At 37.8% G+C, this 27,848-nt stretch overlaps 1 long non-coding RNA gene across 1 annotated transcript; it reads left to right on the forward strand.

The window, feature by feature from the left end:
- The first annotated feature begins 21,677 nt into the window (after positions 1 to 21,677).
- On the forward strand, positions 21,678 to 25,907 carry LOC128855064 (uncharacterized). Its single transcript, XR_008453686.1, has 3 exons — positions 21,678 to 23,803; positions 24,286 to 24,516; positions 24,871 to 25,907. It is a non-coding gene; the product is annotated as an uncharacterized LOC128855064 (long non-coding RNA).
- Positions 25,908 to 27,848: the final 1,941 nt, after the last annotated feature.

Genomic DNA, 27,848 nt, shown 5'->3' on the forward strand with positions numbered 1-27,848 from the left:
AGATTTCAAAGGTGAGCTCTTAAACATACCGTTATTCGACTTTGAGCGAATTCGACAGAATCAGCTGATAGGCTGACGTCACTTGTGGGGTGTTTACCAAAAAACTGCTCAAATAAGAATGAGACTTTATCAATAAAACGGTCCGCGGATGACATATGGCAAAAATAAATTTTTTGTTTTTTGGTAGGACTGTTATAAGCTTACATGGCAAATTTCTGTGTGATATGTAACATAGTTTGTTTTCTGTGCTACTGTAAACAAGTCAAGCTCGAGTGTGTTTTTCGAACTTAACGATGGAAATTCAAGTTGAACAAAGAATTTGTTTGAAATTTTGTTATTCCAACAAAATTTCGGCTTCAGACGCCTTAAAAATATTGCAGACAACCTATGGGGACTCTGCTCTATCGCGTGCACGTGTTTTCCAGTGGTACAAATCGTTCAAAGAGGGCCGTACATCGGTTGAAAACTTGCCTCATGAACGGCGTCCAGCAACATCAGTAAACGACGAAAACATCGGAAAAGTAAAGGAAATTGTGCTTGAAAATCGCACAAATCGCACAAATCGCAAAATCGGTTAACGCTGAATATTATTTAGACGTTTTAAAGCGTTTGCGCGAGAACATTTGTCTTAAAAGGAAGGAATTGTGGGACAACAAGTCATGGTTCTTGCATCACGATAATGCACCAGCTCACACATCACGTCTTATTCGCGATTATTTGAGACAATTGAAGTCATAAAAGAGAATTCGAAGAAGGAACTGAAATGCATACCGAAATCGGCCTTCCAGAAATGCTACGATGATTGGAAAAAACGTTGGCATATGTGTATCGCCTCCAATGGTGATTACTTTGAAGGAGATAAAATAAAAATTGAACAATAACACAGGCCGACAAAATTTAACCAACATTCAGACCCAGAAACCAGACTATATATTTCCGAAGGTTTATGATGCGCTGAATCCAAATCTGGCCTCAGAATTGCTCTATTAGTTTGAGTTTTCGAGATATCCTAACCTAAAAGTGCAAAAAACCCCATTTTTGCCCATATTTGAGGTTATGTAGCCTTGCAGATGTTTTCTTTCACCAAAATTAAAGGATGGCATCTTTAAATACAATCCTTCTTTTTTCAAATGGCGTTTTGTTTGCTCAAATATCATTTTTTTTCGCAGAGATATCGCATTTTGAAATTTTCATGTTTCGAAATTTTCCTACACCTGAAAATCGATTAAGATAACATAGACATGATATAGTCGCTTACTAATTTTCTTGAATTGAGTCTTATTTTTCTTAAAATTTTGTCTCACACCATAAGTGTGCTGACTCACCACATCCCTACACTATCTAACCTTTGGGTACCGAGTCACACACAGCCCTAACCCCTAGAAACCACCCCTATCATACCGCGAGCAGGCTAACCCACATAACCGCAAGCAGGCTTTCCCACAAACTCCAAATTTACATACTATTAATCCATATATTTCAGGCCCTCAAACCCAAGAAAATTAGTAAGCGACTATATAAAAAATATAGTTTAATCCATAATAAAAACCATATTACTTCAGGGTTCGGACTGTGTACAAGAGGCGTTGTCTGAGTGATACAGCACAGACCCAATTACCACAAAAGATGTCATTTTGATACACCACTTGAAGAACTATGAATCTACCTATGTTGTCTATTTTCTTTTCTGCAATTTCTTTCAAGTTAACCATCGAGATTTCCCCCAGCATTCTATGTCGAAGAGCACCCAGATTTGGGCCCTCACACAGATAGTGAAAGACTGCCTCCTTCGATTATTCTTGATTGATGTCTGCTCGTGGCTTTCTTAACAACTCGTTAGTCCTGGTTTTGTTGAAATTGGGCCACGTTTGTTTAGTTACTTTGAAGGTATCCATGTTAGTCTATCTGCCAACGAGCTGCTTCGGAAATAGCGAGAAGATTTCGCTTTAACGCACGTCTTGCGGACAGCATAATTTGACCGCTTCGCATTCGTTAAAAGATGACAGGGGGGTCTTTCGAGTTCTGATCACCTTCTATTTTCCTATGACCAGGTACCCAGATTGGACTGATATCTGTCGTGCGCACTTAAGTCTTAAGGTCTTCTTTGTATTATCTGACGATTTTTGAATTGGCTGTAGGTGATATTAAAGCTAATATGGCTGCTTGAATATCTGAAAAGTATATACTTCCGATAGATGTTGTGGATGGTTTTTAATTATCCTGAAAGTTTACCTTATCCCGAGAACCACTATATACTAAAATATAAAAAAAAATACTAAATCTAATAGGACTATGAATAAGTTCGTGCGGTTTTGTCCATCGCTTACTACTACTTTTTCCCATCTTTCTGGCAATTCACGGATTCCCTTTGTGAAAAATTCGGTCGGTTTTGCCGCAATCCACGAATCGATCCATTTTTTGACTTCATCGTAATTACGGAAGTGCTGGTCAGCCAGGCCATGTTGCATCGATCGGAAGAGATAGTAATCGGATGGCGCAAGGTCTGGACTATACGGCGGGTGGGGTAGGACATCCCATTTGAGCGTTTCTAAGTATGTTTTGACCACTTGTGCAACATGTGGCCGAGCATTGTCATGTTGCAAAATAACTTTGTCGTGTCTATCGGCGTATTGCGGCCGTTTTTCTCGCAGTGCTCGGCTCAAACGCATCAATTGTCGTCGGTAGACATCCCCCGTAATCGTTTCATTCGGTTTCAGTAGCTCATAATACACAACACCCAGCTGGTCCCACCAGATACACAGCATAACCTTCAGGCCATGAATATTCTGCGCCGACGTCGATGTTGAAGCATGGCCAGGGTATCCATACGTTGCCCGACGTTTTGGATTGTCGTAATGGACCCACTTTTCATCGCCAGTCACAATTCGATGCAAAAAACCCTTTCTTTTGTGCCGTTGAAGCAGTTGTTCGCATGCCATAAAACGGCGTTCAACGTCTCTTGGCTTCAATTCATACGGCACCCAATGGCCTACCTTTCGGATCATTCCCATGGCTTTTAAACGTTTGGAAATGGTTGATTGATCAACTCCCAAAGTTTTTGCAACCTCTTCTTGCGTTTGAGCCGGATCTTGATCGAGCAATTCCTCCAATTCGGTATCCATGAACTTTGGCGGCGCACCCTCGCGTTCTTCGTCTTCCAAGCCAAAATCACCACTTTTAAAGCGTGCAAACCACTTCTGGCACGTTCGCTCAGATAGAGCATGCTCACCATAAACTTCCACCAAGATACGATGACTTTCGGCTGCTTTTTTCTTCATATTAAAATAATGAAGAAGAATTCCCCGCAAAAACACATTATTTGGCACGAAATTCGACATTTTCAAGTGTGGTAAAAATATTGTTGTTTACGCTTCAAATAAAAAACTTATACTGACGTTTGTGCCTTACGACAGTAGCTCTCCAATGAATGTTTGGAAATGTGGATCGATGGAATAATAATCAAGTTACGCCATCTGTTGTAAAACCGCACGAACTTATTCATAGTCCTATTAATTCCCCAGGCACAAAGACAAGTTTCGAGGATTTCGAATATACCCTGGCGCCGACGCCGCAATCCATCTTGGGTTCGTCAGTGTAAAGTGCAGTTGTATTCTTTTTTACTACTGAATTCAAATCCCATTCCTTTCCCGTGGGGAACTTTACCTTAAACTCTATTCTAAAGTATAGTAGTAAAATGTGATGAGGTGCTAGTAAACCTTTGGCTGTCTAACCTATAACCAAACATCCTCGCATTCCAAAAAACACCTTGTTTTATTCTGAAAGCGGTACCTATTCGTTGCTGTTAGCCTTGGGGTCATAAAACTGCCAAACATACAAAAATTTGAACGATTTTAGTTTTATTTCTTATTTTGGTTAAAATTTGTTGAATTTTCCTTTAAATTCAATTTAAACGCGAAGCTTTAAGTTGCATCATTTCTATTGTAGTATGAACTATGTTTATATAAAAAACAGAAAAAAATGAAATAAAAAGTAAATAAAGAGTCAAGAGCTTGCACTACTGTACCAGTCTAATGCGAGAAACGATTCCTAAGTGACTCAGCTCAATCGCATTATCTTTCTGACTCGTCACTTTTCAATTCAAAAGTGGTTTTTAATTGTGAAAAATAGTAAGCAGAGAATTGATCACGAATATTGAAAACTAAAATTAAAATCAACAAATAAATTAGAGTTGACGATTCAACCTTCCAACACTTCTTAACAAGTAATTTTGGCTGCACAAGTCCAAATCTTTTTGAATATCTAATTTCTTGCGCATCCGACAACACTGTACAATACAAAGGGCGCAACAAGCTGGAAAAGCCAATATCTGCTAAGGCTATAAAAACAACAATACCCTGTGAGATCAACTATTCGCATTTGTAGACATCAAAAAAGAGCTTTGGTGTTGTGGTAAAAACAATAGCACCGTGAGCAGTATAGTGCAGTACAGTTCAATGCAGCGCAAAGCGGCTTATATGCGCCACCAACAGTTGCATCCGTACTGGCTCCGATGTTTGAGTCACCTTTGGGACATAAAACAAAAGCCTAAAATGAACTAAATTCTGCGCTGGCCGCCTTTACATGCACACATTTGTAATTTTGTGCCTGCGTGTGCGAATATTTCTTTTCATCACTAAATTTCATTATACCACTGAAACACAACCACACGCATTTTCAATGTACATACACGGGTACTACCATCATTTCGAATTTTCGAAAGTACTATTCCACTCACTATGTCTATGGTGCTAATTACATATAAACTGGTTGAGGTAAGCGCCAATGGGCAAATGCTTTGGCCATCTGTTTCGGACACAGAGACACCGCAGGTGTTGCAAGTAGTTACGACTTATGATGGAACGAGGTTTGCGTTACTGCATTTGCTGCTCGGGCAGGAATGATTTTTTCTGTTTTTGTTTTGTTTTTGGTTTTACAGTTGTTGTACCATCGGTTTAACCCAGCCAAGCGCAACAATCACTCGATTCTCCGAAAATTAAGTTTGGCAATGAAATAGTCAGAAGAGAGTGCACTAAGTGCCGACCTGCAGCCAAGTTTTTGTTGTATTGTTTTTGGAGATTTTATATAATTCCACCTATTTGGGGTTTTTACTACAAAATGCTGTTGTTGTTGTTTGCGTTGTTGTTACACTCGTAATGGCTGTGAATAGAAAATCAGTAAAAGTGCTGCTGTAAAATTGTCTTAACTGCACTTTGCCATTTCTGCTTTGAGCTTTTATGGAAGTAATTGAAAAATACCTGGATTCGCAAAGGTTTATAGGATGGGATATTTTTTTTTTTTTCGAAATATGCACTTTAAGGTAATATTAGTAGTGAACTAATTACAATGAATCAATATTTTTTAAACTAATTAAAAAAATTAAACAAAAAAATATTCTGGTGTCGTGCAAAACAGAATAAAAACTGTTGAGCCAAAAAATGGAAAACCGCTGGTTTGCTAAAGGCTCATCAGCGGCAAGCACTTTTCAAAAACGGCAACTTGGGAACCGTCGGTTCTACGTTACGAAGGCCATCCGGTAAACGATATTTTAACAGACAAGCAACAGTGGCAATCAGCTGACATTCAAATTTCGCGTTCGTACAATAATTTGAAAGTATCTCTTTTTGAGAGAGCGGACTTCAAAGTTCTCAGACATATCGTTGCGGTATAGTTTTTACTTACATTTACGCGAACAAGCCTTATAACTATCTAAAACTTTAAAGGCTTTTAAATGCTGTTAAACTCTTGGCGGAAATAAGATAAACAATTTAGAATTTAGAAATAGGTAATACAGTTCGTGAACTTCAATAGACGAAACATATTAGTAGGTTCGCAAGGTACCGTACAAATCGTTTTCGGTCCGATTCTGTCGAGAAACTCCCCAGGAAAAGTCTCTCTATTCGCTTTCCTCCTATCATGAAAAAAATCTCTAGGGATTTTTTAACTATCTCTTATTTCAAACGAACTTCCAAAGAGGGAAATTGTGTTTTGCGAAAAAGTAGACATTACAAATGCCAAAAACAGGAAATGTAGGCACAAAATTATTCACCCTATTATTGGAAGATTTATAAGTTCTGTAAATGGCGTCGACCATCAATCACATTTGACACTTGTGACTGTTGCAGTAGAAAAGCAGATAAACAGATGAGCCATGAAGAGCGTAAAGGTCACAATAATGGTTTCCATCACTCAAAATCGTTTTTTTTTTTAATTTAATTTGTGCCACCTTGTACTTAGTCTTGTCATAACAATTCTGCGACAAATTTTACAATGCATTCTTCTTCTTCTTAATTGGCGCTATAACCGCTTACGCGATTTTGGCCGAGCTTAACAAAGCGCGCCAGTCGTTTCTTTCTCGTGCTAACCGGCGCCAGTTGGACACACCAAGTGAAGCCAAGTCCTTATCCACCTGATCTTTCCAACGCAGAGGAGGCCTTCCTCTACTACCACCAGCTGGTACCGCATCAAATACTTTCAAAGCCGGAGCGTTTGTATCCATTCGGACGACATGACCCAGCCAACGAAGCCGCTGGATCTTTATTCGCTGCGCTATGTCTATGTCGTCGTAAAGCTCATACAGCTCATCGTTCCATTGCCTGCGATATTCGCCGTTGCCAACGTGCAAAGGTCCAAAAATCTTACGCAGAATCTTTCTCTCGAACACTCCAAGCGTCGCTTCATCGGATGTTGTCATCGTCCAAGCTTCTGCGCCATACGTTAGGACGGGCATGATGAGAGTCTTGTAGAGTGTTAGTTTTGTTCGCCGAGAGAGGACTTTACTACTCAGTTACCTACTTAGTCCAAAGTAGCACTTGTTGGCAAGAGATATTCTACGTTGGATTTCAAGGCTGACATTATTATCGGTGTTAATGCTGGTTCCTAAATAAACCAAGTCTTTTACAACCTCGAAATTATAACTGTCTACAGTGACGTGGGTGCCGATACGCGATCGCGCCGACTGTTTGTTTGATGACAGGAGGTACTTCGTTTTGTCCTCGTTTACCACCAGACCCATTCGCTTTGCCTCTTTATCCAGTTTGGAGAAGGCAGAACTAACAGCGCGGTTGTTAAGGCCGATGATGTCAATATCATCGGCATACGCCAACAATTGTACGCTCTTATAAAATATTGTGCCTGAGCGATTAAGTTCTGCGGCTCATACGATGCTCTCCAACATCAGGTTAAAGAAGTCACACGACAGCGAGTCACCCTGTCTGAAACCTCGTATGTATTGTCTACTCAAAAATTCCACTCAGTTTCGTGGCAAATTTCGCTTGTCAAGAGTGGAGCGGCGAGTTAAGGAAAATCGCAAGTGGTAAAAGTGCAAAGTGGTTAAATGCAAGTGAAACTTAGTTTTTCGAGAATGTTGGTTTGCCGCACGATCAATCGTTTTTCAAAAATTTCTGAAACGACAGATAGAAAAAGAAGTGTCGCTCTCGCGTGGTTCGAACCCGGTTAGCCATAAAAGCTGTTCGAGAAAGAATTCGAAGAAATCTTCGTAGAAAACAGAAAACCCTGCCTAGAGCAATGAATGTATCGACCAGATCCAAGTCAATACCAATTAGAGATGATCTCCACATGAAAGTCTTCCGTCGCTCAACTGGTCATCTTTTGATGATTGACAGATGCAAGCAACTTCTTCGGTGGCACGCAGTCAACGGCCATGAAAATATTCTTTTCACAGATGAGAAAATTTTCACTGTTGAAGAAGTTTTTAATATGCAAAATGAGAAAATCTAAGCAAAAACTTTTAAAGATGTAAAAAATGTTGTTCCAAGGGTTCAGCGTAGTTCGAAGGGTTCTTCTAAAGGCGTTATATCTCTTCATGGCTGCGAAAAAGGGTTAAGACCGGAGCAAAAGAGTACGAGGAGGATGTCTTGGAGGGCATGGTGAAGCAGTTGAGCAGTACTCTATTCAAAGGAGATCGTTGGATCTTCTCCAGCCCGTATGGCAAAAACCACCCTAACAGTGATTAAAAAACATTTTTCCTAGGCTTATAGCCGCAGAAAATTGGCTGTCTGGAAGTCCCGAACTGCATCCATTGAACTACAGTTTGTTGTTGGAATAGAAGAACATGACCTGTCGAGGACCTCTGAGAAATTTGAGAGTCTCAAAAATCTTTGGTTCGAGCAGCGGGGTCAATATCAATGGAAACCGTTTGTGCTGCAATAGTTGAATGACCCAATCGTTGGAAGGCTTGTGTAAAATCAAATGGTGACTATTTCGAGTGAAAATGAAATTTGTTTTTTTAATACAGCGCACGCACGATAACGTGAACTAATTCAAACCAAGGCAGTTCGCGTTAACAAAAGTGTTCACGTTTTGGAATGCCCAAAAAGACTAAGTAAATATATTTTTTCACATTTAAATTCACATTTTATTCTTGTTTTCGTTACATGTTAATTGAAAATTAAGGCATACGATGGTTTTATTTAAAAAAATCAATCACCTTTTTTTGTATCTTCTGTTTTTCTAAAACTTGAAGCACAGCTTTCTCCCTTAACCGTCTTAGCACACTCATATCATTTTGATCAACGTCTTCATGACCAGCCCATATTAACGCCTTATTGAAAATTTCAACTGCTTCAGTTGGCTTAATTTTCTCCAGTTGCTCTGATACGCTGTCATCATCGGATTTGTCCTCTTGTTGATGACCGTCATCTGCATTGCCCTCCTTCTTCGTTCCATTCATGAATGGCTGGGAACGTGAATTCAATCTGAAATTTTTAATAACAAAACTTTTTTCAATAACCCACATACATATCTTTGAGCATATCTGCGAACACGAACGAACCTCAGGATTTAAACTACTAAGGAGATCGACGGTGTTGCTCATCAAGGTGCGAAGTTTAGCTTCCCATTTTTCTATTAAAACCGCCAACGGAACATTATCTCCGGAATCATCTTTGTGTACCGCAAAATTTAAAATACTGTTCCAGCACTTAGCTAATGTTGCTTCACCAACACGAAACCAAGCCGCATCCAAAATATTTATAGCAGTTTTTAAGTTAATTTTTTTCAACGACTCGAGCAAATCAGACTTTGTCGCTGCTATTGAAGCTAGAAGGCTGTTTCTGTAAAGCAACTTAGTGATATTTATTGCATTCTGATCCATCGGTTGAATGAGAGGAGTAACTTTTGGTGGCATAAACATTGCCGAAATTTGCCCATTCTCCATTGTCAGTTCAGCTTCATTTGGATGAGAAGGAGCGTTGTCGATTAGGAGGAGAGCTTTAATTGCTAAGGCTTTCTCGTTTAAAAACGATGTAACCTTAAAAAACAACCAGTTAACCTTAAAAATCGGACTAAACTTAAAAGGAATATTCACCTGTGGAAACCATTGCTTGAAAATAGCCGACGTCATCCAGGCGGATTTCGAGCTCTCATAGTCGGTGGCACACTGAAAGTTTTTAAAGCAGCGTGGATTCTTCGCCTTTCCAATTACCAAAAGCTTAAGCTTGTGGGATCCAGTGGCGTTTGAACAGCATAAAAACGTGATTCGCTGCTTCTCGGACTTTACCCCTGGGGCTCTCTTCTCCAAACTTGACGCGTATGTTTTCTCTGGCAAAAGTCTCCAGAATAACCTCAACTCGTCAGCATTATATAACTGATCGTTGCACAACTCCAATTCGGCCATTTTGGCTTTAAGTTTTGCTTTAAACGGATTCACTAGCTGAGCTTGCGGAGACAGTTTTTCGCCTGATATTTTAAGAAGACGAATACTCTACCTCTTTTTGAATCCTTGTAGCCATCCATCATAGCGAAGAAGTTTGCTCCATTTTCTTTAAATTTTGCATGTAGTGTTTTTGCCTTTTCTTTCAACATTAGAGCACTTACTAGCCAGTTTCTATCTCGCATTCGGATAAACCAACGATAAATAGCTCTCCCCATTTTGGGAAACTCTGAAGAACGCAGTGTTTCACTTGCTTTTTCGCTTTAATGTTACAAATTGTTGATTTAGCACCATTATATTTCTTTGCTAATTGTCACAGATGAGCCTTTTTTTTAAAAAGCCGAGAATTTTAGCCTTTTGTTTTAAGGGGTTAGGGGTAGTCAGAATTTTCAAAAATTCGATTTTTTTTTGCATTTTCTTAAAGTATAATGTTTTAAAAATATTGTGTAAAAATTTGAAGTGAATCCGACAAATACTTTTCAAGTTATTCAACAATTAACAAAGGGCGCTCGGCCGCTCCGGAGCCGATAGCAAAACTTTAAATGCGTTTTTCTCAAAACTATGTTTTTCAAACTGGTGAACACTGTAACTTAAAAACCGCTACGTAGATTTCAATAAAATTTATACAGCTTTTGAAAAACATAAAAAACTTGTGCCTGATCGAAGGATTTTTTTTTTTTTTTCAAAAATTTCGATTTTTTTTTAACAATTAATTGTCGGTTTTTTCTCGAAAATCTGAAAAATATTTCCTGAGGCTGCCATTTTGTTCATTTTGAAAAAAAAAAAACAAGCTTCGATCCGGCTCGAGATTATCTATCAATAAAAATAATTTTTCTCATCCGATTGGTTTTAGATGAATCTGCAAGGACTTGTGATGTTCACCGCAAGGGACTTCTGGAGAAACGGGCTTCACACAAACAGCGATAACTTTTGCAATTATTAATTTTTTTTTTTGAAATTTTGGTGAAGTCAAGTTAAAACATGATGTTTTTATGCTATGTTTTTATTTTTGTTAAATAAATAAATTAAGTAGCAAAAAAAAATTCGTGAAAATCATAATTTTTTCGGGCCTCTGACTACCCCTAACCCCTTAATGTCAAGCACACGGGTGTTTACGAATAAAATGCCTATTTTATAATTAGGGGATTCCCCAATTTCAGAATTACTTGAGCTCAATGTAAACTACATTCAAATAATTGTAACGTTTATTGTTCATGCTATAGAGCTTTTTCGGTTTGCTCACGTTTTAGTGTAGTCAATGCACCAAAATGTCTGTTCACGTTTTGGGGTGTTCGCGCTTTAGAGCATTCGCGTTATCGAGCGTGCGCTGTATTTACAAGATTAAATAAACCTAACTTCATTAAAAAAAATATTATAGTTTCATATCTATAACGGACCTAACTTGTAACAGAACTTATGGCAGGACTAAGTATATATGTATATATATAACTCGCACTCTTTATTAGGTGTTTGATCGAGAAGCTCCTCTTGTTTGTGGTCTTTGTCTTGTTATTTTTTCAGAAATGTAATGACCTACAGCTTTATATCGTCTCCGAAGGGCACGTGGCTGTTTTTGAGGAGCTTTTCCATAGAAGAAATACTGTTGGAGGTTTGCCATTACCTGCCAAGGAGCAACCGCTATAAGAAAAAAACTTTTTCTATCATCCCTGTATGGTGCTTCATGCCTAAGGTTTCAAACCCGTGCACTTCCGAGTGCCCCTATATCTGGCTGCCGCGGCCGCTAATTTGCTTTGTCGCGAATATGCATTCTTAAAGCTTTTTGCTTTTACTCACTTTTTTATCAACTTTCACGGGTTCGCACCATTTAGAACTGTCAAAAATGCTGAATTGAGCTCTATCGAAATTTGAATTTTCTACTCTACAGTGTGCTTGAATCAAGCTTAGCTAGAAAGATTTGTGCTGTGACATCCTAAAAATAATTTACCCGCAAAATCAAAATCGGTGAGCGGGCGCTTTGCGAGAAATTTGGATTTTAGTATGGGTAACGCATTCTTTCGAACGCCCAATGGATAATAAACCTTATATTTGTAGTTTAAATAGACGAAAAGACTCGTCGACAACCATCTGATCACGGTATGATGCGAAATTGTTCAGTATGCTGAGGTGAAAAAGCTATTAATACTTGAATACTTGAATGTAGTTGAAAATTTAATTTATAATCAAAGATAATCAAATCAACCAACCCATACCGAATGCAAAAGAGAAAGTCAATTAGACAAATAGCAAAATACGAGAAATGAAATTGATAAAAAGCAAATCAGAGGGAAGGAAATCCAAAATCCTCCACACAAGCTGTTGCACACTTCTATTGATATACGAGGTGTGCTCAAAAAGTAAGAGGACTTCGGCGCGAGCAGTATGCATTCGATTTTCCATATCTTTGTTTTGTTGCTCACGTCCTGAACATATATTTACACTTTCAACCACCATATATGCATGTCATATAATTTGTTCTTGACAGATGAAATGACTAGACGTTTATTGGTATGCGCGGCGGTTTTCTGCAATCGAAAGAAATGGAGAAAAAAATCTGGCCGGACTTGGTTTCGTGCGACTTTTTCCTGTTCCCAAAACAGAAAATACTTATGAAAGGACATAGATTTGCCACGATTGTGGAGAAAAGGCCCGCAATGTTGAAAGAGCTCAGACCGCACCAAAGCGGTTTTTGGTCAAAAGTGGTTGGAGGATTTAGAAAGGTTATTATATCTAATGGCGATTATTTTGAAGGCGACAAAATAGTTGTTGATATATTGCAATAACAAATATTTTTCGAGATAAATAAATAGCCACCTTACCGTTTTGAACGCACCACGTAAAAGTGAATAGCAGAAGTGGTGCCGAAAGTTGAAGAAAGTTTTAGAATTTGCTTTTTTTCTAATGGAAAAGTTTATTCGAATCGCAACAGTTGTGAATGTAATTTTCATTAGCATTTGTTTCAGCTGTTTGATAGTTGAATTAAGGAGTGCGGGAGGGAGGGGATTCCTTAATGACGATATCTTGAGGTGAAGTGGTGTACGATTGCAAATGCAACGCTTATTCTTCACACCGAAGTGCGTCTTCGCACTCAACACCACCACCACCTGCACCTGTCGGTGATTAAGTAACATTGTAAAGAATTTTTAAATGCGATTTTAAGAAGCCACTCGGGATGGAACTCCACTCAACGGAGCATAAGCACACAACTTTGAGTGCGGCAAAGTCAATTGGTGAGCAAATTAAGTAAATATTTTCGCTTTTCACCAGCTCTAAAACGATTTTGTGCTTTCAGTCATTCTTGTTCGTTTTTTTTTTTTTGTTTTTGTTTCTCTCATTCTTAATTCAAAAGTGCTCATCACCGCTAGACTGAAATGCAGGGGAGCGTCTAACTGTATTCAGATTGATTTGTGTAAATGTGAATTCGTGCAGTTTAAAAATAAAATGAAGTCCTTGCTTTCCCACTGTCCTTCAGGTAAATTAACTTAAAAGCAAACCCAATTAATTTCCTTACCTGCTCTCTTTTACATTTTTCATCTCGCCCTACGTACCGCCTTCAAACATTTTATATGTTTGTTAGGCACGCATACATACTTACCACAAAGTTACTATTTATTATGACAGCATTAAATTAATTATCCAAGGAAATTACTCGCAAACGCTCTAGTAGGACGCGTAGTAGGCATAGGTAAAGTGAGTAAGTGGCTACTCGAGTGTTGGCAACATAAAGAAAAGGCGGCAAGTATGTATTTGTCATTTAATCGCGTCCAAAGGCGGTGGGGTGGCAGGTTGGATAAGCAAGATTTGTAGTCATTCTAATGCATTGTAAATTTGCTGCACTTGCGGTTGCATTTTTCTCGACTCCACTGGTGGCCTTAGGCAAAGTGTTGCACTCCTTCGATAAACGCTCTGCTAAGATGAGTTATCTCCCTTGCAAGCTTTTAATTAAAACTTTAAAGCAAATGCTGTGGTTGCTATAATTTACTTTCGGCGATTCCTCATTCCGCTTTTCTATTTCAAAAGACATTAGTTTTTTTTCATGACAGGCTTTTGCAAAGTAAAACAAAAAATGTGTATGGAAGTTGCCGCATTAAGTCTCAAGCGACAATATATGAACTCACTTCAGTAGAAAAATTCCACATTTTGTTAAAAAACATCGACCCCTGTGTTCACACTAATAGCAGCACGTCATGTTGCGAAGTTTTGACTCTTAATTTATTTTTATTTTATTATTTATTTTATTTCTATATTTTGATAATAAAAATTTGGTTCATACTACTGCAAAACCTATGTAACTTAAAGTTTAAAACTTTGTATTGTATAAAATAACAAGTTTGTATCAAAACTTCAAACTTTTAAGTGAGAATTTTTAAACAAATTCTGGCTATGCGGAGTTTTTGTTTGAGTTAATGTCACAGTTTTTGTTTAGTGCCACATTTACACAACGAAACATGAAAAATTCTACTGTAAGAGCAGTCCTATTGTCTTTTGTTTTTTTCCATGGACACCCTTTTCCCAAATTGCACCAAATATCCGTGCTTAACAGTTTTACTTACTGACAGAAAATTACCGTGTGAGTTTGGCCCATAAGGAGCATCGCTCAATGTAATATCATCGGCGTTTCATTTTAACAACCCCTTTACCTTTAGTAACACAAAAATCACCTGAATCAAATGTCACTGTTTGCACTTAATTTTTAATATCCAAAAATGTTTTTTATCTCGGTGAAAACACCAAAATTAAGAAACACATTTTTCTAATAGCGGTCGCCCCTCGACAGGCAATGGCAAACCTCCGAGTGTATTTCTGCCATGAAGAAGCTCCTCATAAAAATATCTGCCATTCGGAGTCGGCTTAAAACTGTAGGTCTCTCCATTTGTGGAACAATATCAAGACGCACACCACAAATAGGAGGAGGAGCTGGGCCACACACCCAAAAAGGGTGTACCTGCCAATTATATACATATATATATGGGTAGATCCTTTTCCTCGCCAAATGCGTCGTTTTTTTTCAAATCGACTTAGCACATTGGGATTGCAATTTATTATAGCCACAAAGTATATTTGCAGTTGATAGATGGTGTTTGTTAATTATGAGCAAATGTAGAACTCAACTCGTGGATAGATTTTTTATAATATATATAAATACTTGTGCAGAATCGAATTCCCTGAAGCGTTAATCAGTAGCCCTTTGAAGTTCGCGCATCTTCGTCTGCCTATCGTCTAGTATCATATCGTGGATTTTATAAATCATTTTTGTTTTTGTTAATCTTGATAGGAGACCAGAACGTTAGTCACCAGTCACTGAAATGGAGTAAGCCCATCGGTGGTGAAGAGTTCCCTTGAGGGGTTAGGGATAGCCAGAATTTTCAAAAAATTGATCTTTTTTAATTTTCTTAAAGTATAGTATCTGAAAATTATTGTGTGAAAATTTGAAGTGAATCCGACAAATATTTTTTGAGTTATTCAATAATCAACAAAGGGCTCTCGGGCGTAAAACTTAAATGCGTTTTTCTCAAAACTATGCTTTTTTAACTGGCGATCACTGTAACTTAAAAACCGCTTGGTACATTTCAATAAAATTTATACTACTTTTGAAAAACATAAAAAACTCGTGCTTTATCGAAGGATTTTTTTTTTAGTTTTGATTTTTCTTTTTATACAATTACTTGTCGGCTTTTTTCTCGAGAATCTGAAAAAAAATTTCCTGAGACCACCATCATCAAGTAGCGATTACAGCTCAGGGTGAGCTTTAGCTTCATCCACAATCCTCTTCTAATCTGCACGGTTCATAGCAACAGATCTCCAGCTCCTAGCTCGTAGCTTTTTCGGGTCGGCTATGGCTTGGTAAAGCCAGGTTAACCTTGGACGTCCTCGGGCTCGGGTCATTAGACAATTCGTTGATAAAAAGGATTTTTGGGGGCGGCTGTCTTCCACGCGCACAGTGTGCCCTAACTATCGAAGCCTTTGGGATTTAATGTATGTCACGACGTCTTCTCCCTGGCAAAAGTTTAGCAACTCATCGTTGTAGCGTATTCGGTACGTTCCATCGTTGCAGCGTATGGGGCCAAACACCCTTCGGAGTACTTCTCGTTCGAAAACTCTTAAGCTACTTTCGTCTTTGCTTGTCAATGTCCAGCACTCGCAGCCGTAAAACAGCACCGCTAGTATTATTGACAGGTAGAGGCGGAGTTTACATTCACGTGTGAGCAGTTTGGACTTCAGCAATTTTGTGTGGGCGTAATATGCATTGTTTGCTGCCATTATTCTGTCTTGTATTGTGTCGTAACTACTGTTGTCACTTTTTATTAACACTCCCAAATATTTGAAGTGTTGAGCTCCTTCAAAGGTTAATGTCCCGATTTGGACCACCATATTGTTAATTTTGAAAAAAAAAACTTCGATGAGGCACAAGATTATCTACTAAAAAAACTAATTTCTCTTGTCCGATTGATTTTAGATGAATCTCCAAAGAATTGTGATGGTCACCGCAAGGGACTTCCGGAGAAACGGGCTCCACACAAACAGCGATAACTTTTACAATTATTAATTTTTTTGTTTGGAAATTTTACTACAGTCAAGTCGAAACATGATATATTAATGCTAGGTTTTTATTTTTGTAAAATGAAGCAAATAACTAGCAAAAAAAAGGATTGAAAATCATCATTTTTTCGGGCTTCTAGCCCTAACCCTTTAATACAATTCCAGTTTTTGCGGGGTTCTTATGTTTGCGTAAAAACCAAAATATAAAAAACCAAAAATTATTTTTTCCATTTATAAGACAAATTACGAAAATTTGACAGACCAGTTAGAAGATTAGAGAGTCGGAAGATTAGAGATTCTTCTGGAAAATGTCTCTTGGCAAAGAAAATATAGGATTTGAGGCAACACTGCAATTTGTTCTAATATCCACAGATACTTATTTACTCACCCCCGTAACTACATTTTGGTGGGAAACTCTTGCAGGCTTACGCTCCATAACGTCGTGTGGCACGGTAGTGTACACCAATTTATGTTTTTCCTGCAGGGTACTCACGTATGAGTTCATCGAAGAGCTCTACAAGTGAAAGCGATAAGGCTTACTGCCTCGCTAAATTATGTTGCTGCTATTCGTGCAACAGTTTTCCATAGCACGTCACCCGCACAGACCATGTGATTTCCATGGCGGCTAGAGAATCAGCACATTTGCTCATTCGCTCTCACCTGGTGTTGAATTGAATCAACTCTCATTACTCTCGGCTTTCTGCGACTCTCGTCCTTAGTGGTGAGTTCGATGCGAATAAAAACAAAAGCGTATGATTTAACAATAGTTAGTCATTTATTTTGTGGAGTTGGTCCTGGCATAAGCATATACGATTTGTCAGCCAATTCCTTAGAGACCAGGCATCCAACTTTTGGGAAAACATTTCATTGTTTTGCATATGAATATAATTGATTAATTATTTGACAGTTATATATAAACTCTGTTTTTGGTTCGAAGTAGTTATTTCAGGGACACTTGTAGAGGCTTATTCTTAATTAAAAAATAAGGCACAGGCAAAAGAGGTAGGTATCTAATTTTTTTGCCAGTTTAAGACTGACTCAAATTATAGATTTGCTGCTACTGCTTAATGATATAAAATAATCTTACCATCATATTAAGACTTTCAATTCTCTATCTATAGGTTTTCTTTTCTACTTAGAATTTAACTTACTTCGGTTAGCTCTTTTTCGTCCTCTAATGGTTCACATTGTCGTATTGTCGTATTATTTTTATTATTTGAAAGCTGTGTTTCCAGCATTCAAATTTCATTTGTATTTCCCGTTTTAATTTCTACACATTCGAAAGGTGAAATTTTGTTAACTGCGGCATTCAATATACCACTAACGATTTTATACTGATTTAGGACTTCGAACAAAGTGTAACCGAAATATTATAACCATTTTTCAGCTTAAACTGTTATTAGAATTCTGACAACTCGATTACAAAAAAAAGTTCACCCCGTGGTGAAATACAAACATTTTTAAATTATCGAATCTAAGATAAAAGTAAGTCACGGAAAAATAAGTAAGTTTTTGCTTCGTTTATTATAATTATTATATAAATTTATTCAACTGTTACGGGAAAGCGTGGAGAGGGCAAAATGTGAAGATGCGAGTAATAGCCCAGCGCGATCTGAAAACTGAGCTCTGATGTGTCAAGAAAGGGCAGTCAGGTGGATTGTGACTGAAAAAGGAGAGTAAAGCTACAACACGCAGCCCAAAAGGAAGCGAGATTTTTTGCATATCGAATTACATCAGACTCTCAATAATACCAAGGCATGTTTTTTAATCTAAGAGAAAATAGTAAATGGGTAGATTTGAAATTTTTTTCAGTACCAACTTTTTGCACGCTTTATTTAAAATTATTCTTCAAAATCACTAACTACCACTTTGATCAAAAACCTCCTGGAATATATTCAGATAATTCAAAATACAAGTTTATTTCTCAAAAGTGATGTTATATTATATTATCGCCTTCAAAGTACTCGTCGCCAATTGTAACGCACTTATGCTAGCGTTTGATCCACCTCCCGAAACCTTTCTGGAACTCTATTTTCGGTATAGTCATTAGAGCCGTCTTCGATTTTTCCATTATTTTTTCAGCTGCTAAAACGAGTTCCCCGGAGTGGTTTCTTTGACTCTATTCGGTGGGAACCACATCTGGTGAATTCAATGGCTGTTGAATGGTATTCCTCTCATTCTTGATGACAAATTCACGTATTATGCTGGCACTGTTCGACTGTGCCTACTCATGGTGCAAAATTCACGAGCTGTTTTCCCACAAATCCTTTCTTTTTTGGCGAATCGCCCAACGTAAACATCTCATAACGCCCAAATAACAATCCTTATTAACTGTCTGGCCTTCTGGCAAAAATTTGTGGTGTACAATACGGTTATAATCCATAGAAACCGTAAACAACGTTTTCTTCTTTGACTGACAATGACGTGGTTTTGGTTTTGATGCTGGTCTTGGTTTATTCGAAGCTTTTCATGTACTCTCTGATGTTTGGGACCAACTTTGCGGCAACGCGGCACAAACCAAAATTATTAACTGTAATGCCCTGAACGGATCTAAAATTAAGGTTCAAGTCTTCTGCCATCTCTTTGATGGTTAATTTGCGGTTATTGAACAACTTTTATTTCACTTTATTTAACTTTCTCATCAATTTTCGATGTCGACGTTCGTCATTCTCGATGGACTCGCGATCTCTTCTGACGCGTTCATGCCACTCGTAAACGGATGTTTTCTTTAGAGTATCACTACCAAAACAGTTTTCCAACATTTCTAACATTTTTGCACCAATTTAAAATTTAATACAAACTCGTTATCTCAACGCAAATCCGTTTTTAAAACTGCAATAAATCGAAATTATGTGAAGAGGTAAATTACCTCAAGACGACGTACCTTCTACAAATGTCAAGCAATGGCAATAAAATTTTGGTAGGAATGTTAATTAAAAATGCGGCAACCTAACAAAAAAACAGAAGTCAAATCAACCTGATGAGTTCTACCGGGAACTTTTTAATTAAGGTGGTATGTGCATGCATGTTTCTTTCTTTTAACTGAATACCTCTTTTTAATACAAAAATATGTTCAGTAGACATTTTTTTCTATAATTGCCCGCTTTTCAATGTGAGCGACTGTATTTTTAGGAATGCTAGAAAGATCACGCTTGTCCCGCACCCTTTTCAAATACGTTTTATGTCATTCATTCCTTGCTGCTCTATTTCCATAGCAAATATTAATAGTAGCGCCTCGTCCATTTCAAATGGTTAAGTAAAGAAAATTAAAACGCTAATAGAATTTCTTCGAGTCTTTTGATACCAGACGCGGTTTCAGAAAATTGCAATCCCAGTCTTGTAACTTCTTTAATATCCTATTGATACTGGTAAATAGCAACGAGCAACAACAGGAACTTACCACTCTGATAGGCATATTGCAGCACATAAAGGTTCTGAGACTCCACTAGCTAAATTAAGTCAGTCGTACGAATGAGTACAAGTGTTCCAGCTCTGAAAGTATTCGATGCCACACCTCTTACTGGTAGCAGAGGAAGAGTAAGGTTAGCTTTAGGTAAGAAAAATTAAGTGGAGAAGGACTGGTTGGTTCACTTGATGTGTTCAGCTAGCGCTGTTTAAAACAAAGAATAAATGGCCTACTGTTTTTTGTTGCTTGCTTGTAAAATCTCTTTTGACAGGTTAGATCTTTTTTAAAATTTGTTGTGGTGACAAACCTTCATAATTTAAGTTAATTGCAGTTGTAAATTAAAAAAAAAAAGGCGGCTGTCGTAGCCGAATGGGTTGGTGCGTGATTACCATTCAGAATTCACAGAGAGGTCGTTGGTTCGAATCTCGGTGAAAGCTAAATTAATAAAAACATTTTTTTAATAGTGGTCGCTCCTCGGCAGGCAATGGCAAACCTCCGAGTATATTTCTGCCATGAATAAGCTCCTCATAAAAATATCTGCCGTTCGGAGTCGGCTTGAAACTGTAGGTCCCTCCATTTGTGGAACAACATCAAGACGCACACCACAAATAGGAGGAGGAGCTCGGCCAAAAACCTAACAGAAGTGTACGCGCCAATTATTTTTTTTTTTTTTTTATTAGTTGTAAATTAAAAAAAAAAAATTGCTACTAAGCTGGATTATGTTTCTGCATCAAAATGTAGTGGAGTTGGATCTAGATTTTTAATTTTTGAACTAAAATACAAAGTGAGTGACATTTGTCCATTGATAAGTTTTGACTTAAATACATAAAAAAGTAATTGGCGCATACATATCTGTTAGGTATTTGGCCTAGCTCCTCCTTCTATTTGTGGTACGCGTATTGATGTTGTTCCACAAATAGAGGGACCTACAGTTTTAAGCCGACTCCGAACGGCAGATATTTTTTATAAAGAGCTTTTTAATGAAATACACTCGGAAGTTTGCCGTTGCCTGCCGGAGTTCAACCGCTATTAGAAAAAACTTCTTCTTTTAGGTGTTTCATGGAGATTCGAAACTATATTCTCCGAATTCCGGAAAGTTAATTACTTTTTCTAAAAATATATTTCGTTCGTTCCTTAAAAAAACCACAATTTTAAACTTTACGCAACAGTTTTTAACTTTCATCCAAGGCATATTGAACTGCCAGTAACAGTGGAGCATTTTGTTTTTACGTTTGGTCAGTAGAATGCCAAAATCTATAACCTAAGCTTGACAGTTGGGAATAATTTAAACCAATTGAAAATTAAGAGACGAAATAAATAGGAAAAGTTTAAATCAGCTGCTCAACTGCTACCATCTGTTCAATGCGCCTTGCATTCATCTAATTACCAGCAGAACTTCACGCTTTTAATTTATTTAAAAAAATGCGCAACCAACTCAAAGGAAAAAAAATGAACAAAATCTATCAAGAATCTTCAACCACTTCAACTCGCTCTTTAATATTATATATCAAAATTCAATGAGCTATAAAACTACGTATCCCACTTTTTTTCCAATTCTGATTAAAAAGTTTGAAATTTTCGAGTTTTTATAAATCGTTTACAAAATTTGCAATGGTATGGGAGATATTTTTATAAAAAAATTAATAATTGAAATTAAGAACTGAGTAAATAAATAATCCAAACTTGACAAGATGTGGTGTTTTTGTAATTTGCAACGGAGTATATGTATTTACAAACGGCAGGAGAATTTTTCTTCTTCACTCTTGGAATCAACGAAAACCAATAAAATTAATAAAAATTTCTTTCAGTGATACTACAATAACAATTGCGCCGTAGAGAAAAGTGCGCAACCGCTGAGAACACCGACAAACTCAAAGCAGCCACCAAATATCCTATGGAAACACTACCCACCACCACCACCTCTACTCATACCTACATAGATATGTATGGTAGTCATCGCTTTAGCTGGCAAACTTTGTTGCCGCTGATTGTGCGAGTGGTGAATTTGCATTCGTTTTTCGTGAGAGTCAAAATAACAATAACAACACCAATGCATCAAGCAAATACAAAAGTAAATGCGAATGTGATGTGGTTGGATTGGAGAGCATATTGGAAAATTAAACAGCTGCAACTTTTAGTACGAATACTGAAGGCGCTGCAGGATTCATGCGGGTTTCATATTGTCAACAGTTTTTCGCATTTATTTTGAGAAGAAATTTTTATTAATTATAATACTTGATACATAAATGGTCTATAAGTGATATAAAGAAGTTGACAATGAATTTATAAGAGTGCATGTGAGAAAAGTTTAAGGTAAAAGGTGACAAGGCAGTGAAAATTTATTGAAAGCCACGGAAGTGGTAGCAACAACTATGCGCATAAAAACATACATAGATAAAGTGTATGGCCATATAGGAAAGCGTCATGAATAGTTAGTTGAGCGCAGCACCCTACAAAAACAACAGAGTGCGAAGTGAGAGCTCAACGAGCAACGGGAGAGTTCAGTGAGTGTATTTTGAATGAATAAACACACGCACATGCACAAGTGTACGCATACAATACGACTGGCTTATCAATGTGTCTGTACATATGTCTAAATTTCTGAAAGAGTGTGTGATATTTGTGCACCACAACAGCATCAGGCGATGAAGCGTTGACTTATGCACTACAACCGTGTTGATAGCGTACGCAAAAGCTAAAAAACAAAAAAAAAAACGAAAACACGTCCACTAGTATAAATAAAAGACGCCATAAGCCATAAAACTCACAGAAAAATTCATAGGTGCAATAATGTGTGTGAAAATATGCAGTTATAGCGTGCTTAGAAGCAATTAATACGGGCATTTGGCTAGTGATTTTGTGCTTCATACATATATGTATACAGTTAATTAGCTACAATACAGCAACAACGATACGAAAGCACCTGTACACAAGGGAGACTATTCGATAAGAACTTAAACTCACCCAATATCCAACCTAACTAACCCATCTTAATATACGTGTCAGGTGAGGTGAAAATTGAACTTGACTGTGGCAGTGGCGCAACAACAAGAGGGCGAGATTTGAAGCAAAACAACAAAGGCGCTTCGTATTGTAATGTAAGTACGTGCTGCGTGTATATGTGTGTGTGTGCACAAAGATCCTGTTGCTTGATTGTCAACATGCATTGGCAGGGCATGCCTCAATAGGCGCTCGAAGGACTGACTCATTGGCATGCCTCCTATGTAGTGCATATGGATGTATGTATGTCTACTGCTTAATGGCTTCTCGGCCACAAAAGTTCATTTGAACTAATGTCTTGGTACTACAGCAAATGAGGTGCGTGTACTGAATTAATTTAATTGTAGATAACAATATATGTAAAAGCACACATTCCCACCATATTGCTGCAAGGATAAGCCTTACACATGTGTGTGTGTATGTTGTAACACACTAGTATTTGAATAAGAAAAATTCTAGTCATCAAATATAAATTCATTGTACTTGTATATGTACATATATGCGTCGCCAGTTCTTGTTCTTGCGCGCAAGCAACTTCTCAAACGTTTTACCTGCGAATACAGTAGTCGGCTTTACTTACACAAATGCATATGTACATTCATAGATTACATACATCTATGCATACGAATGATTTTAAGTAAGCATATGTAACTACACAAGCAAGACGAGCCAGCCAGGCCGAGCCAAGCAACCACTCAATCATCCAGCCCACCTAGTGAAGTGCGAAGAGACTTGCACAACTGTCGACCAGTCGAGCAGTCAACCACCCACCAAAACATTCAGTCATCACAGCCATTGCCCGGCAGAGTAGCAGCAGCCTTCGCCTGTCAACCGTGCCGCACGGCAAACAGACGACGTGTCAGACATTAGACGTCAGTCATCAGTCGCCAGCCGCCAGTCGTCATCAACCGTCAAACGCCTTTTGCCACCGCATTCGCTTTGTCAATGCAAAAACTTGCACAACAGTTACAGTGTGAAACACACCACTAAAGCGCCAGCTGGACGTAAGCCGAGTGAGAAGAAGAAGAAACTGATTTTACGATCCATAGTCTCATAGCGTTCACAAGAAACCTTAGAAAACGAACTTACACACGTGTCGTGGTTTGGTTTTTTTGTATTATGTTTTATTGAAAGGACTTGCCAACATCAACGTTTCGCGTAAGCCGCACAGCTGTTCATTGTTAGCAAAGGTAAGTGTAATTTTCCTGAAAAATTAAAGAAATGAAATAATTCGAAAATTTTCAACTTTTCTGCTCTGCCACTATTCAAACTATTTACAGTTCTAAGTAGATATTTCTTATCAATCTTTCAACTATTACTGCTATAACTACTACTACCACTACTACTACTCCTACTACTACTACTAATGCTGTAATGACCTACACTAATTCCTATTTTTAAACCAATTCTTACACCACTTAGCCTTGACTGTTGCCTCTAAACTGTCGAGTGAAACTGTCTTTACCAAAGGTTCTCTCTACTGAAATACACATTCTGTAGTTTTTTGTGGTTTGCGTGTGTATGTGTGTTGTCTATTGCATATTTCTTTCCGCTATTCGACACACATCCACATATTTATGTTTTCTTGTATGCACGTATACACATTGACATATCCACTAAAGTCGTGTATTATCAATTCTATTTACACTTTCAATTCATTTCCGCTTCCGAGTGTTTCGTTTCCGTTGCGAGTCTCGACCCCTGCCAACAATCCAACAGCGCAGCAGGCAGTCAGGAGTGAATAACCAGTTCGAGTCTTATTTAACCAACTCAACACGCCAGCCAAAGTCAGCGGATCTGATGCCTTTGTATGGACTGGCAAGTGCCTTCAACTCAACTAATTCGAAACCTTTTCGGATGTATGGGACACGAAGATGGAGACCTGCTTAAGATAATATAAAATGTATAATAGCTGTTGCGAACTTTTTTATGCAATAAATGTCGTTCTTAGGATCGCAATGTGAAAATATTATTCAACTTGGCAAGTTTGAGGCCAAAAAATGTCGAAAACAGTCCTGAAGTATGCAAATGAATCTAAGCCAGAAAATTCAGCTTTGTAATCGCCCACCCACCTGTAGGGGATTGCGAATATGCGGGTGCTGCTCAAAAAGTACCCAGAATTTCTAGTTCCAATAAACCATGCCTAAGATAGTGTCTAAATTATTTCAGTTCTAGATTGGAAAACCTCTCACTTACCTTCATATGTATAAGACGGCGCAAAATCGGAAGATTAGACTCATAATAAACTTTTACACAGACGCACGCTCCCTAATTCTGAAAGAGGGACAATTAAGGGATCCAATAAGCGTAAAATCTGGAGTTAAACAAGGCTGTGCGCTTTCTTTCACTCTCTATAACATTGTGCTAGACGTCATTTTTGGCCGACATCTAGTTAATCAGAGAGGCTCTAGTTAATCATGGGGTCTCCGTAGATGCTCGATGACGCCGACGATATTTACATCCTTGCGCAAAACTATAACGACATGGTAGGAAAACTCGAATCAATATCAAAACATCCAAAGAGGACCTCAATATCCATGTCTCTAAAACTAAGGTCATGCGCATAAATACAAACAGCACCCGTCCATTCCTACTAAACTCAATACCTATAGAGGAATTTCAAAGTTTCTGCCATCTACAATGCATTATTTCGACCTCTGGTAGCTACGCCGAAGATAATGAAAGCTCTAAATCTATACCGAGGCACTAAATTAAGAATATTTAATTCCAACATCATATTTGTTTTACTATACGGTTGTGAAACATGGGATCCTGCATCACGGCTAATAAAACACTTGTAATCTTTTACAAATCGTTGCCTTATGTTGCTCACACTCACCAACGTAAAAGTAGGCCCGTATCAGCTGACACGATGAAAGAACCATCTACGATACTACGGAACGGAACGGTGGTGAGAAGTCCCATATAAGTTTCATCGTGTCAGCTGATATGGGCGTACGTTTACGTTGGTGAGTGTGAGCCTAATGGTAGGCGTATACTAAAGATAAGGTAGCCAGAAATTATATCCCACGTCAGGCTGTGGGGACTAACTGACCATACGCTCATCAAAACAAATGCTCTGAAAAGAAAATGGAATTGTATCGGTCATACGCTTAGAAAACCTGTACAAGGTATTACAAGGAAAGCCATCGAATGAAACCCACAGGGATCACGCAGAAGGGGACGTCCAACGCACACTTCTAGAAGCCTTCTGAATTAAACTGCAACGAACTGAAAATAGTCTCATTGGATAGGGATAGATTTAAGAGTTTGGTTGTGGCCCTCACTATGAAGTGGAAGGAATAAATATATGTATATAGTATAAGTATATATAAATAATACCTTGTTTTCAAATAATGAGTAAAAAATATTGAATTATAAAAATCAGACAAGTTTTTATTTACAATTGGAATTTTACAAAGCGCAATGCACAAAAATTAATATCTTTACATTTAAGCTGAGCAATCAAGTATTTGCAGAAAAAAACACTAAGAAATTACGACTAATTGAAATTTGCGTGACCTACTTTGATATAATGGAATACATTTATGGTGTCCGAAAGTTATAGCTTTGTCGTATAGCAAATAATGCAAAAATGGATCCACACAAAGTACCAAACTCGAAAAAATCCTCTATTAAGAAAACCAACTTGATACGGGGAAAAAGTATCGAGTATTTACTTGCAAGTACAATTGTCGACGAATCAATCCAAAAGACCAAGGCAAACTCGATCCAAATTCAAGATTTTGCTAACAATTTTCTTTGATTGTCTTGGTGTGGTACACTTTGAATTGCCTCTGCCAAGCCATGTAGTAACTAAGAAAATATAATAGGTTTACCAGGTTTGATCATCAGAAAGAGCTTACTTGTGCGAGTAACATCGGCTGCCATGTCACAGGGCCCTCGGCAGTCGGTTTCTGCCCGCTCGTTTCACACGTATTCACACATTCGTCAAATCAATCATTGTTTAGACGACAACGAAAAAACATAAGCGCAATCTGTATTAATTTTTTTGTATATCACTTACACTATCTCAGTTTATTGTAAACACATCTCCTGTTGCGTCAGCCCATCAGCTGATTTTGTCAAATTTGCTGAGCGTCGGTCAAAAGCCTGATATTGGCCGCACCTTCTGAATATTTTTGATCTGACGTGAGTTTACTGAAGTGTTTGAGAGCGAATCATCAACGAAAGCGGGTAGAATTATAAAGAAGCAACTCGCGATTTCTTCAGCACGACAATGAGCCGATGCCATACATCTTAACTTGTATGCGATTATTCGACTTAAAACAACTGTAATACGCAACTGAATTTTTCCTGTTCCACCAACTCAAGTTACCGTTTTGCGTAAAAGCGATATACAACGGTGGCTGGTTTGAAATAAATGCGGCAATGAAGATGGATTCAGTTCCATTAAGATCAATTTTGTTCAAAATAAAATAAAAATGAAAGAATTATTGCACAGTTTTCATTTTATTCAAAAGTTATGGGTACTTTTTGAGCATAAGGTAAAATAGGCTTATAAAGTACACCTAAATGTCAGTACTGAATATGTCCTACCGTCTTTGCGTTCTGGCTACCTTTTTTTAAGCCATCTTTGGCATTTGTAAAGTGGACAGCTATACAATTTTACACCAAAGAAGAACGCGTTAAAATTATTGAAACTTCTTATGAAAATACTTACAAGATTTTCCAAGGAATAAATAACAATAAATAATCATACAAATATCGATCTTTAAGAGCAACAAAATTCATGACTTTGTTGGTGGGAAATAATCGCTCGCATGAGTCGACAATTCGAAGGTTGGTGAAAAAATTTCAAGAAACTGGTTCTATCGAGAATAGAAAAAGGACTGGCAGATCGAAGCCTGGACGTGTGCTGCTGTAGTGCAAAGTGTTGCTGAACAACTTTCAACATCGATATCTGACCGTTCCTAAAAAATAGAGCCATTCATGAATCGACTATTTGGTGGGTTTTACCTGTAGATGAGCTCATGGTAGACTATTAAATGATGTAATTTTTCACATATAATTGTTAACAGCCATATTTTGAATAAAAATAGTGAACCCTGAGAGAATCTATATTTTTATATGATTTATTTTAAAACGATATCTGGGCGCATCTTTTCAAATACTCGTTATAACCGATAGGAAAAGTAAACCGACTGTAAGCTAGAATATGAACAACAATAGTGCAGCTAGTCGCGAACGCAGAATTTCCACGTAAATGCTGAA

This window comes from Anastrepha ludens, chromosome 2, assembly GCF_028408465.1.
Source record: "Anastrepha ludens isolate Willacy chromosome 2, idAnaLude1.1, whole genome shotgun sequence".
Lineage (NCBI taxonomy): Eukaryota > Metazoa > Arthropoda > Insecta > Diptera > Tephritidae > Anastrepha > Anastrepha ludens.